Source organism: Rhipicephalus sanguineus, chromosome 7 (assembly GCF_013339695.2).
Source record: "Rhipicephalus sanguineus isolate Rsan-2018 chromosome 7, BIME_Rsan_1.4, whole genome shotgun sequence".
Taxonomy (NCBI): domain Eukaryota; kingdom Metazoa; phylum Arthropoda; class Arachnida; order Ixodida; family Ixodidae; genus Rhipicephalus; species Rhipicephalus sanguineus.
Window position 1 is genome coordinate 120,594,631 of NC_051182.1, and position 14,140 is coordinate 120,608,770.

Here is a 14,140-nt window from a genome sequence, read left to right on the forward strand (position 1 = left end):
CGATATAATCATCGTTCAAGATATATACTGTTTAGGTGTGGATGCGCCTCAGCTTGCTTGTAAGGCCCATTCGACCAGATAAAGTAACAAAGGTATGTGTCCATTGGTCCGGTGACGTCAGTGGATATCTATGAGCAGGACGACAAAACTTCAAGGCAGAAAATGTGTTACGCACCGCTGCTGTAGCAACCGACATGGTTGGCAGCAACAACAGCGTTAGCCGCATGTCGCGTTTTTTTCGCTTGCTCCGCTCGCGAAAAACTTGGCATGTGTTTTCAGCTTTAGTAGCTAGCACGCCACAACCGCGTTCACTGACTAGGCAATTCAGACTTCCAGTGAAGCACCGGTCGTTACGGCAACATCTCTTTTGTCTTGTAGTTGCGTTGTCCCGTTGATAGATATCCGCTGCTGTCACCGAACCAACAGGCACACAGCATTGCTACTTTTATCTCGTCGATCGCATCTAACGAGCGTCCTCACCTGCAGAATAATACAGTAAAACCTCGTTAATTCGAAGGCCTCGGGACCGAGAAAAATATCCCAATTAAGCGGGATTCCCAATTATCCGAAACAACGCGAAATCAAAGAAATCAGCCAGAAAACGTGATGTACGGAAGTCACACCTTTATTGTGGCAAGTCAGCCTACTTGGAGAAAAATTCCTCCATGCGTGACTGACGCGTTCGGTAGTTCCCAGCACTGAAAGTCATATTTTCCAGCCTGTCAATGAGGCGCAGCATCTCAGCCTCGCCGCCGTTGCACTCGACGAAGCTGCGCACAACACTCAAGGCATCGATGACATCCGCCAAAGGGGGTGCTCGGGAGGGCTCGTCATCGCTGTCAACATTAGAGGCCGAATCGGTCGATCTCGCAGCTATCTCGCTGTCGATGTCTAACACGTCTGCACTGTGCACTCGACATTTGCGTACTCGGAGAATCCGATTGGAGTGCACTCCTCGTCCGCGTGCAAAGCCTCATATCGAGCGCAGAGAGTCTCCCCTTCTTCATCAAACGGGCAAGTGACAGCGGTGACAGCAAACTCAGCGGAGGTTGCCTCTTCTTTCACAAAACCGGCATGCTCAAAACACCGTCGAATAACGGTGGCCTCCACCTGCCTCCATGCGTGAACAATGAGGCAAATACCACCGAGGAGGTCAATGTTGTACTCCTTTCCGTTGTCATAGCAAAGGAGCATTCGCTTCAACAGATTGTAGCGATATATTTTCCTGGTATGGTGTATGACGCCCTAGTCCATCGGCTGCGATAGCGACGTCGTGTTCGGGGGTAGAAAGACCAGCCTGATTGCCTGCAGGTTCTGAATGTCGCCGTGAGCTGGGCAATTATCGACTGACGAACAAAACGCTGCGCCCTGCGGCCGCAAACTTGCGGTCAAGGTGCCGCACGTATTCTTCAAAGAGTGCAGCCGTCATCCAAGCTTTCTTGTTGTTTTTATAGATCAGGTCATCCTTGGATGGCAGTCGTGCATTTTTGAAACAACGAGGCTTTTCTGTCTTCCCAATAACAAGCAGTGGCAGCTTGTGCTCACCGCACATGCTTGCACCAAACAAAACAGTGATTCTATCTTGTTCTGTTTCCGCCCCTTAATGTCTGCCTCCTTCAAAGTGAACGTCTTCGTAGGCAACATTTTGTAGAACAGAGCAGCTTCATCAAGGTTGTAAACATCTGCTGCTTCGTACTTGGCGAGTAGTGGAGCCAAGGTATGCTGCTTCCAGCCGTCGACAACAGACTGATCCGCGCTGCCACTCTCGCCACAAACAGTCACGAATGTCAGGTTGTTGCGCTCCTTAAATCGGCAAAACCATCCATTGCTGCATTTAAACTCAGAATGTCCAAGTTGCAGCGCCAGCTGGTTGGCCTTCTCACGCAATATGGTCCCATTCACAGGAATGTGTGCTGCGTTGGCTTTCTGCAGCCAGTCGATCAGAGCTGCTTCAACGTCGGCGTACGTAGGCGGGCGTACTCGTGTACGCTTTGACGAGTGCGTCTTGCTGTAAGCATCGAGAATTTTCTCCTTATTCTTGATGATGTTGCACAGCGTTGACAGAGGCACGTGGTGCTTTTCGGCGAGAGCCGTTTTCGACGCCGTCAACTTGCTGGCCTCTTCAATTAAGCACACCTTTTCGTGCAGGGACAAGCTCTTGTACTTCGGCATCTTCCTTCCAAGCACACCTCAATCAACTAATTCACAGGGAAGACGCTCAAGCGGAGACAGGAGACAAATGGAGCAGTCGCACCGAATCGCACAATGCTCGCCAGCCGACATCCAAATGGCACAAGACTCCACAAAACATTCACTTCGCTAGAGTGGCTAACATCGCTATTGAGATGATGATGATCATGATCGCAACCGCACGCATCGCCGCCTGGCAATTGCTAAACATGGCGTCTACGACGTATTTCCGGTAAAAAAAAAACATGGCCTTCGAGATCCATACATCAAAAAAAAAAAAATGCATGTTTTAGTTACAGCCTCCGAGATTCGCAACACCCTTTGCATATCTTGGAAGTCGCGGCCAAGTGTGCCAATTAACCGGGAAGTCGCAGACTGGCCGCACCAATTATCCGGTTAAATTTACATGTAAAAATTTGGGACCGCGCAAATAATACAAATTATCCGGGATTCCCAATTAACCGAGTACAAATTACCGAGGTTTTACTGTATATCTTACATCGTAGATATAATGTAACACAATAAAAGGTAAAAATTACAGGTTCTACATTGACAAAGTAACTTGGAATGCCGAAACATAGAACTGCATTCTGATAGCATGCCCCCTATTGGCCACGCCTATGAGCCGGCCATACATTGTGCGAACTGTTACAGAATGAGACACACATTGTGTCGAGCTAATGGAGCTTGCGCATCCATCGCGAAATAAAAACGTCGTCAAGTGTCTCAAACAAACAGCTTGCACACGGGTAATTCATAAATGTTCTATCAACCCCCATCAACGCCTGCATCCATTACAGTGTTGGGCTCCTGTACTAAAGGTCCTCTGTTCAAATCTTGAGAATATTCCAGTACTTGCTTACTTTTTATTTTTGAACTTTTTTCTTCACGTTAGGGAGGGCATATATCGTCGACGGACAACTTACGCACGCTTTTTCCCGCGCTTTCCGCTCATAAAGGTGCTTCTAGGGCTCAGGCATTAATCAGGTGTACAGATACAAATTTAAAACATACACCAAACAGCTGACAGCCAGTGTGATAATTGATTGCTGGGCTGGCTCACTGATCCATTAGGCTATTCAGGTTAGTAAACCAAAGACACACAAATGACATTCATTTGCGCGAAGGAACGACAAGTCAAACTTTTCTACCGTGCTTCTTTTAAGGTGGCGGTTCCACTACCACCATCTTGCCAATAGTTCGAAAAACGACAACAGACGCCGCCGCTCATCCACGTTTGCAGAAAGCGAGAAAATTGCGCGCGCAAGTATGGTCAGCGTCGCCTCGCGCGTGTTTTATATGTTATATGTCGCGCTAGGTGACGGAAATCGGCCGACAAAAAGCAAGGAGCACAAACGCGGACGGCGTCTTTCACCTACAATCGGGGCCAACCGTTGGCATCGTTTCAACGACATGACGATAAGTGCCCCATTGACAGCTGGCAGACTGAAACCGGCGTCGTTTCGCTCAAGTGTTTTCGCAAATACACAAACGATCTTGTCTCTCTCACTTACGTCCATGGAATAACGATTGAACATGACATGAACCAAACGCTTCGAAGCGTATGAATGCACTGGCACGGCCGCTGGATAAAAACAAGGTCGTGGCACTGGCACTGGCATGGCCGCTAACCTTCTTTTTGATGTGGCGACTATAGTTTTCTAATTCCCTATAGTGGCGTTACAGATACGAAATTGTAAACAGTACGTTATCTAGGTTATCGAAAAGGTAACACGTTACCGGTAACGGCGTTACTGCCAACACTGAAGTACGGTTAGTGACGCCTCGCGCGTCTCCTGCGTGCCGCGCGAGGCAGCGGGAATCGACCGATGAAAAGCAAGGAGCATAAACGCGGACGGCGTCTTTCACCCACAATCGGCCGAGGGTTGGCGTCGTTTGGAGGACATGACCAAGGACAATTGACAGTTGGCGGACTTTTTTTTTTGTTTTGAAGGATAGCCTTGCCAGGCATTCGAAGACTTGTTACGGGCACCAGTAATTCGCGAAAAAAACGAAACAACACTTCCCTAAACAGCCGAATGTAATGTAGACGTAAGCGCGAAAGCTAGGGCGTGGAAAAGCAAAAAGGCTGCATGATCCTGTCCTAAATGTCACTCGCTCCATGCATGCCCCCTCCCTTTCAATCATTCTTTTTCGTACTGATATTTTGACGTCACAGCCACGTGTACACGGACAATGGGCTGATACTGAATTCATGTTTGGCGGCATCCTTTTTTTTTTGGCTTGCCATTGTTACTCACTGATGACTCACTGATGAAAGCAATATCACGCACGACAAAGGACCAAGATGAAAGGCAACGTTGTAATGAGCTACCACTCAACAATACTGGCTGTAAGGTGACATTGAAGTTGCGGAATTGGTTGTAAGGACAAACGCTCGCTTCCTATTGCAGCCCTTGAGAAAGGACAGCGCAGCGTCTAAATACAATCGCTTGAGAACAAAAGAAAAAAAAAACACGCACACACACGCACACTGGTGCGTACAACAGCGTGCCCTCACACACGCACACACACACGCTCTCACCCACACGCACGATCTACGCTCTCACTAACGCACTCACTCACATAATATAATGTACCTCAGTGAAATAGTATTGAACAAAACATCAAACGCTTCGCAGCGTTTCAGTGGAATTGCACGGCACTAAAGACGTGCCGGGAACAATGGTTCTAAGAACGCGTGACGAACGCGCAATCTTCCTGCATACCGAAACCATTTGCCGCTTGATGAGACCGCCCCACCTGCTGACGTGGGGCGAGTGGAAAGAGTTTATCACTAGGCCCTCCTCTTTTTGCGGTTAGTGTTTGTTACGCGCGCCGACTAGACTTAGCTAGTGAAGCAAACTATGAGGCCTGGAGATATAATTCATGCCTGTTCTACCCGTTTTATTATGTTTAATTGCGCCACTTTTGGCGAACGCTTGAACTCGCATAAAGCAACTTGATGTTTCATTTCATAGATGGAGCTACCACCAAAAAACGCCTGTGAGACTTATGATTCATTGAAAATATTTTGTTTGAAGCACTGAGTGGTCAAGTTAGTGAGCACAAGTAGATAAAAGACACAATATGCATCTACTAATGTGCAATACTCGTTGGCAATTAGCGTCTAAAAGAAAAAAAAAAAAGCGAGTTTCTACGGGACTGGTCAGCAGGAAAATTACGTAAATTCACTGCTGCCTTGCAGGTTCCCTAATAAAGATAAAGAAATTTTCTCTTCATAGATTCATAGAAAGGGCCTTGCTTCTTCATTATGTAGAAGTTCACAGTATCAGCTTGTATAGTTTTGTCGCTTCATCGGTAATGCGTGACCAAGTACAGGCATAAACTGCCGCATTGACACAATAATAATTCATCAAGTTTTCGTCAGAACACAAAGCAAATTCGCATGGAAAATAAGTGTAATGTAGTCTACGTAGCCACTAAATATTATTGTTCTGCTTTGAAAAGTAAAAAAGATATTCTCACAAAAACTTTTAATATTTTGCCCATTTTCATTGGAGCGTAAATAAATTACTAATTACTTTATGGCTAATATCTCTTCATAGAAACCTTAAATAGCACTTCTTCTAAAGACACGGGAAATTTGGTCTTGTTATGTTGAACAGTTTCGCCGTACTGGCAGTACAACGGAGGCTTGTACAACGAAAATGCCTTTTGTTGCTCACACTATTTTCATTGCTATTAGGTAACGCTTCCGAACAGGCATTAACACCAGGTGTCATTAGAAAGCGAAGATCATAAGCTTTCTGAATTATTACAATTAATATTTATTTGTCAAGCGCAGCGAGCACAGTGCGTCCGCAAACAATGCGTAAAATGCGGAGGGGGGTTCGCCGGAGTGGGACCGCCACCTTAAAACAAGAAGAAAAACAATAAGGACTTATTCATTCACTCATAAAAATCAAGAACAGCTAATTAATATACAGTAGGACGTCCCAAAGCTCCTGTACTAATTATAAAGAACAAAACAAACCAGGTCAATGCAAATTGCTAACAAGTAATAAGTTAATAACAGGTAATAACAAGAATGTGGAATGCTCACAGCGCCTGAAGAGGGCCAGAAACGTGCTTGTGGGAGTCTTTTCGGGCTTCTGCCTCATCGCCACCGCCAAGCCACTGCTTTCTGCAGACACACAAGAAATGGCAACACGCTACTTTAAGTACAAAAGATTTCACAATATCTGCATTAACTAACACTTCCACAAACTACGAATATGATACAGAGCCACATTTTTACGCAAAACAGTTAAAGAGCAGTCTCAAGGAAACAAACTTGAAGTAATGACAATACTTTTGGTTGTTGTTTTCATCACTGTGAACAGGTGTGTCCAAACGAAATGCATGCCTATGCACTATAACCTCATTATAACAAAGTTACATCTGACACGAAAATAACTTCGTTATATCCGAAAATTCGTTATAAACATGAATTCACAACACTGTTTCTATGACAGGACTACTTTTCATTTACTTCGTTATAACCGATAATTCGTTATATCCGTGTTCGTTATACTGAGGTTTGAGTGTATATTATTCTTGAATGTCTTTCTGGGATTCAAAGAAGATGTAATTATAGTCTGTTACAATAAAAAAAAAAATGTAAGCTCTGCCCACAGAACCTTGGCACGCCTGCCCTCCACCTGTGAAATACAGCCGTGCTAGCTAGTTTTCGCTTGAACTGTAAGTACTTCTCAGCTAATGCAAATGCTATGGATATTAAGAGTTAAAGGTTCTTCATTACTACCCAAAATATAACATTTGGCTGAGCAACGATGCCAGAATCCCTGATGAAATTCACAAGGGTGTTCAAAGTTACCGACTTAAAACCAGAGACACAATTATGTGTCTGTATGGGAAAGTCAACTACTACCTGAAACACTAGAGAAGTGCTTTACTTGACGTCATGAAAATGAGTAAGTGCTACATTCAAACCTCATTATAACAAAGTCACATCTGCCACAATATAACTGCGTTATATCCGAAAATTCGTTATAAACGTTTATCTGTAACACTGTATCTATGACAAGACTATTCTTCACTTACTTCGTTATAACCGATAATTCGTTATATCCGTATTCGTTATACTGAGGTTTGAGTATATTGGATGGTGCATTTATGCAGATTTTCTGTGTGATGGACAGCGGTGGAGGTGGGTGGAGCCGACATGTTTACTTGGGTTGTAAGCGACTACGGAAAAGTCGATCACTTGGTTACTCGGCCACTGTAGCTGCAGAAGCAGCCCAATGAGATAGAAGAGATAGAAGCAGTGACCAACGTGTGTGATGTCTCAGTCTGATTGACGGTGCCAGCCGCCATGTTGAGCAGCTCCTGCATGGGGTCGTCGCATGCTTTCAGCTCAGCCTTGCCTGCCCTCAGATCCTGCGGCTGGAGATGCAAGCATGAAAAAGAAAAAAGAACAGGACAACGTAAACACACCATGGGCCACCAGCTCAGTAATAATAAGAAAAATAACCGATACGAATAATACGTATGATACCTGATGTGTCACAAAGAAGACACGATACTTGCCCACCCATTGTGAAAAGTCAAACTAAGAATGTCACTGGCGTCAATGTTTTAACAAGGAGACGGTCTTCCTCAAATGCTCTTGTCAAAGCGTTGCCTCCAGCAACATTTCTAGTTGAATGACTTCTCATTACTTCCAAGCCTTCAAATGGCAAGCGGACAAATGTCCGCTTGTCATTTCTTTGTCGTTCTTAGACCAGTAACTGTTACACCAAGCACGATTCAACACGAACGCAATATCCAGAACTGCTTAACATCAAGGCCGTTAGGCAAATCACTATAAGCAATAAACGTGTACCTTTCCAGAATGTCCCATACTTTAATCACAATAAGAAATTTTGCATTATGGGTCCAACCAAGTGTCCTCACACAAGCAAAGCTTTTTATCTTAGCTTCATAACTTTCACTGCTTATGGTCCCAGATTGTGTAACCTAAGCAATGTACAATTGTAAGTGAAACACTTTGGCAATTTATTGTGTCAAAGGTGTGGGGAAGCGACAGCTACTTGCGTTCACGCTGCTTTGCAGAAAAGAGCACCGACACGCAACTTCGAAGATCTTGAAATCATATAACATGCTTCTCGCACGTGAAAGTATGACGTTAAGCAAGTACGCATATAGGGAAGTACGTACAGTGCTCACGGATTGAAACACAAACATTTAGGGCCAAGTAATGCTCATACTTTCATTTCCAGCATCTATGGGAAGTGTCATATAATCGTAATTTTGATTCAAACACTCGCATCAAAGCCAACATTATCTTTAGCATCCAGACTTGCAGCAACATGACAGTTAACATGAGCAATTACTCACAGCAGTTGTTATAGTGAAATAATGAAGTTGTGTTTCAATCTGCGAGTGGTGTACAAGCTGACTTCATTTGCTCCTAAAAACTGCCTCAAAATGGCACAGTGAGTGTCAGTAATGTTAATAAGACATCACAATACAAAGCTGAATGTGCCAACGCAATGTAACAAATAAGCCAGGTACGATGGGGGGTGGTATCACAATAGAAACTTAAATCTGCTGACGGTTGTGTAGCAAATGGATAAGGCATGTTAGTATTGCTCCTGAAAAAGCAATAGAATGCTGCGCATGTTTTTTTTCTGGCACACACCACCACAGCTGCTGCAGGAACAATGCAGGCCTGTTAACCACAGTATGACACATCCACCACATGAGTGCCGAAAGAAAAACTGCACCATAGAAGCAAGTGCTGGAGCAAATTATTCAGATAGCTTTGATGCATGGCATATTTTTTCAAGGTCTACCGATTTACGACTGTCATGTACTGCAAACACAAATCAGAGGAAATGTGTTGCTACGCATGGTTCGCAAGAAATGCCATGACACCAAGAAAGTCTACAAACATGACAGGCTGGCGCTTCTATGCCAAATAGACCTTTTCCAAACAATCCCAGAATGCCCCGTGGGGGTCCGGAGCACACTGGGAAAAGTGGGTACATTGCGTGAGCTGGCTGTTCGGTCGCCCACTGCTAGTTGGCACCGTGGAAGCACGAAATGAAAAGAACACGTCACTGCTTCTTGGCTATTAAATTGTAAATACTACACATATCCGAAAACACTTGCACGTATGTCCTACACGAGGAACCTTAAAGGAATAACGCAGTCAAATGTAGGCATTAGCGAGCCGATCTGTGTCGGATATAGCAGTTAAGCGGATTGCAGTTATCATGTGCCGATACTGTCAAGATGTACTATCGTAAGCAATATGAGCTGGTACACAGAACTCGTGTTTATTAAACGATTACTTGTAATGTATTGATATGAATGTGGCGTATGGAATTGCAAGAGATACCTTTCAGCTTGAGCATTTGGTGTCATGAACACTTTTGCACTTGCCAACTGCATTTAATTCAGGATGTCGGAACGCAATGTTTTTTGTTTCGGTTTTAGTTATGTTCCAATGAAAAAAGTTCCGTTGCGTCTATGCTCCGGAACAAAGAAGAAAATGTTCCGTAAACGGCTTTTATTTGTGTACACAAAATTTTAATTTGAAATTAAAGTTACGATAAAAAGTAGCAGATAAAAAAAAATTTTCTCATAAGTGAATTCGGAATTCTCAGAGCAGGCTGAATGCTTTGCGTCGAGGGAGTGACCATGATCTCAGAAGCAGCACATCATCGAGTCTGATATGCGAAACCGCTGTCATGATAAAATTCGGCAGATCCCACGTACCGTGGGAGTCGATGTTATGCGAAGCATGCGGCGGGAAGGTGACTGTGGCGTAATTTTTTTTTTACTGAGCGAAACGTTACAAAATGGCGCTAAAGATATGTATAAATTTTATACACACGCAGATACGTTGAAGAGCCGCATATTTGTTATATAACCAGTTGTTTACAGTTGGGTAACGCTGCCAACGGAACGTGGGTATTACCACCACCAGAAGCGGTAAGCTGATGTGTGGTGCTTATATTTGTCCCTCATGACGGAGAACGCAAGCACGTTTCACGAACCCGTGTGTATGTGGAGAAGGGGTTCTTGACAGTTCTTGAACAAGGTCACCACAGTGATCAGTGAGCAGCAGCAGCTGGATCGGATTTGTTATTCGGATCCGTTCGTGATCGCGACTGTGAGGAGTCTGTGTAGTGAAGTGCGAGGTATACGTAGTGCAGCTGGTGGAAATCCTGGATGCCTCTTACGATTAAATGATCTATTATGCCTCCTGTCGTGGACGTGGCAGCGAGGTCTTTTGATGCCCTCTCCACATCCAATCCGTCTTTCACGCAGCATAAACACCAAGCATTGTTGGGTCTTGATAAATCAATGTTGAAGTCACCGGTAATGATGAGAGGCCTGGTTCTCTCAGCAGATATATTGTAGGAAGCAATGACGCCGGTTGTTGCGCAATCCACGTGGTCCACGTTGCGGATCACATGGACGAGTGGATGGTAGTTGAGTGTCTTCCAGGGGTGTTCTGTCTTCAGTTTCCCCACTTTCCTTACGTGTGCCGCGGTGGTGTAGCGGTTAAGGTGCTCGGCTGCTGATCCCAAGGTCGCGGGTTCAATCCCGGCCGCCGCGGTCGCATTGTGATGGAGGCAGATGCTAGATGCCCGTGTTCTGTGCGATCTCGGTACACATTAAAGAATACCCAATGGTCAAAATTTGCGGAGCCCTTTGCTACGGCGTCTCATATCATAGCGTGGTTTGCGGACATAAAACCCCAACGAATATTATTATTTTCACTTTCCTTGCGTGTCAATGTGTGTGTTCACGATTACTATGTTGGTTGAGACTCTGTATCACCTGTGGCACATACCCGTATAACATTAACTCTGGTTTACGGGTATGTGCCACACGTGACTGAGAGAAAGGGTTTCATGACGTACGCGACAGGTATTTTGCGTTATTCATGTCATGACCAGTGAATCGTGTTCGTCATACACTGCTCCCCTGCTATGCCAATTTTGGTATACTACTAGTTATGGAGGCGGCCAGGAGAGCGCCCAGACGTAGGCGGCTAGATAGATAGATAGATAGATAGATAGATACGTAGATAGAAACGGCCAAAGTGCCTGAGGTTCGCTAAGAAATGCTTCGCATTTAAAAACGAATTTCAGCACCTACGACGCCCTCTCCACCCTGCTCTGTGTGACTTGCACACCAAGGTCTACTTGCGCTAATATAAACAGATCCAGTTGGCAGTCTTTTCATTTTTTGCAAAATTTCAGCGCATGTTTACATTGGAATCCTTGCCTGAGATCCATGCTAATATTGTCCCTTGAGATATGTATTGATGCTTGCGTTGCATGATCTCAGCTGCCCCAGATTTCAACCTTTTCCATTAAACCGAAAACCAATAAAAATATTTCGGTTTCACTCCAGAATGAAATAATAGATCAAGTTAGTGTGTCCGTTGGTGGCACTCATTGGCTTGAAGAAGGTCTACTACATTTAGCCAAACCGAAGCACATTGAGCAGGACCGAAAGTTGGGCAAGTTCTATTTTAACATTAATTGACATAGGGCAACGAGTTGCAAACAATGACAAGGAACACACAACAGGTAGTACACCTTTAATGCCATACTAAGGTTGTCACTGACTACAGCTCAAAGTGTGCAGTGTCTTCATTCATTTTGTCATTCAGCACGTCCCATCATCGAAAGCTTTACGCAAGTGAATGCACCAAAGGCAGACCCTCTCCTCAGCTGAGCAAAATCAAGGCGCACACAGTATAGCTGAGAAAAATACTACGAAGACTTGTGTTACAACTCAGGTCCACTGCAATGACATAAGAGTCAACACTGAAGTGTATCATTTTTGCTAAGACATTATTCAATTTAACACTCTACCTAAAGAATACATCATGTACTATAGTACAACTTGGTGAGGGCTGGCTGGTTTATGTTAACTAAACAAGCTGGACTAAGCAGGTAAACACAGAGAAACAACTTTCCTACTCTGTGGTGTTTGTTTGTGTTTTTTTTTAGCCGCGTTGTTTCAGTTGAATTCTTGAGGGAATGGAAGGAAGGCATGGAGGTTTGACACCCTACGCGACAAGCACAAGCTCTGCCCACAAAACCGCGCTTCCCCTTGTGCCAGGCGCCTGCGCACTCAGAAAATACACTCCCCGCGAAAGCGACATGTAAAATAGCTCCGTCTTCGTCGTGACGTCACGGAAACTGGAGAAGATGACTGGCTGGCGCATGAATACAAAGTATGAATAACGCGACAAATACGGTGTAGGTCTTTTTTGTCTCTCGGTAAGTCCGAAGGACGACGCTATTAAATAAGCGTGTTATTAAGCGCACGCCACGCCCGCAGTTTTGTGTTCGGGGCGTGTTGTACACGGCGCCTTTTCCTACGATTCACAATGGTCCGTGTGAATCAAGCGCCATATAAAAGACAAAAAAAAAGGAAAAGAAAGAAAAGCTCGCTTCAGAGTGGCGCTCCGTCACTCGTTGGCCGCTTTTCATCCCGTTGCTCATTCTACAAAAGCGTAAGTACGCCATCTCAATGAAAGAGAAAAAAATGAACAAGCGTTACTGCGACATACCTATGCATGCAAATAAAAGGGCGCGCAGCTGTTCTCAATGAAAGAAAAAAAAAAGAAAACTAAGGAATTAAAAAAAAGCCATGCAGCTCACGTTGAAAAGTTCGGAGTGGAATTATACTTTAAAATGTCGAGCGTCCGAAAACGCGCGCTATTCTGACGCTGCGCGCGGCTGAAGAAATCTCGCATTTGTGTCCACGTACCACCTACGTCTTTTAGTTTCGCTTTTCCCCCACGCCCCAAAACAGCGACCTATTTATCATCTCCTCGTGTAGGACCTAGACGGCTGATGTGGCATCGAGTTACGATACGACACGATCTACTATAGCGTACTCTGCGCTATAAAATAAATCCGGAGTCGACGCGACTGGCGGATCGTGCGACGTGCCCCGACGCGACAGCGCTACCGGTACAAACACGGAGCGCGATCGCTGGGGGGGGTTAAAACGGACGCGTGCCGTTGTACACATGCTAAACAAAGAAAGAAAAGGGACCGATGAAGGCCATCAAGGGCTGAGCGAAGGCTTACAACTGGGCTTTGTAATAGTAAAGCAGCAAACAAACCGACTATCCGGGTGGGCTGCGTACGCCACGACGCATCAACCCAAAGGAGGTGTGTACAGTACAGGCGGAAGCTGGGATTGCAGCAACGAGTGGGGCAATTTTGAGGCAATGGGTGCTCAAAAAAAAAAGCGATCGCTTACGTCTAATAACTCGTGCCTGTAGTATGAGTTCTCGATACACAACGAGGCGTCGCTGGAAAAACCACACGTGCTAAAGGTCGCCTTAAAAAGCAGTATTCGAACGCGTAGAAAATGGAACAACGTTGACAACTACCGCCGAAAAAAAAAAAAAATGATCGTGGAACCCGTAAAACTGCGCGCGACGTTAGAGGTCAATGAGAAGTGAAGACCCGGGTAAGGACAGGGACGGGAATCACTCACGTCTCCCATGTCCGATTTCTTGGGGTCTTGGCCGTCGCCGGACGTCGAGGTTTCGCCAGGGGCGACGTTAGAAGCTACGACACCGCCACGATCGCCACCGCTGTCCGCCATTGCTATTCCTCAAGACACGCTGGCATCCGAGACGTCACTTCCCATGTCAACTTCCGGCAAAGCCGGTTGTCATGGCGACGATTCAGGAAGCGCCAGGACTCATTCGCACTTTCGGTGGACCAACTCCTAACTGCACAGAGAGAACGGAACGTTTAACTCTGTTGAAATGACAGATGCGCCACCGTTATCTTAAACAACAGCGGTGGAAAGGGTTATCCCGCTCATCGTAGAAGACTCGTAGATTGCGCGTAAACGAGATATCACTCGGGTTTTTTTGCGAAACCGAAACCTGTGTGGCAACGTCGTTTAGTGGACACACTATCACATT

General features: G+C 45.2%; 1 pseudogene; it reads right to left on the reverse strand.

The window, feature by feature from the left end:
• The window catches only part of LOC119398969 (pyridoxal-dependent decarboxylase domain-containing protein 1-like), a 53,419-nt pseudogene extending 39,580 nt beyond the window's left edge, over positions 1-13,839 (reverse strand).
• Between the last annotated feature and the right edge of the window lie 301 nt (positions 13,840-14,140).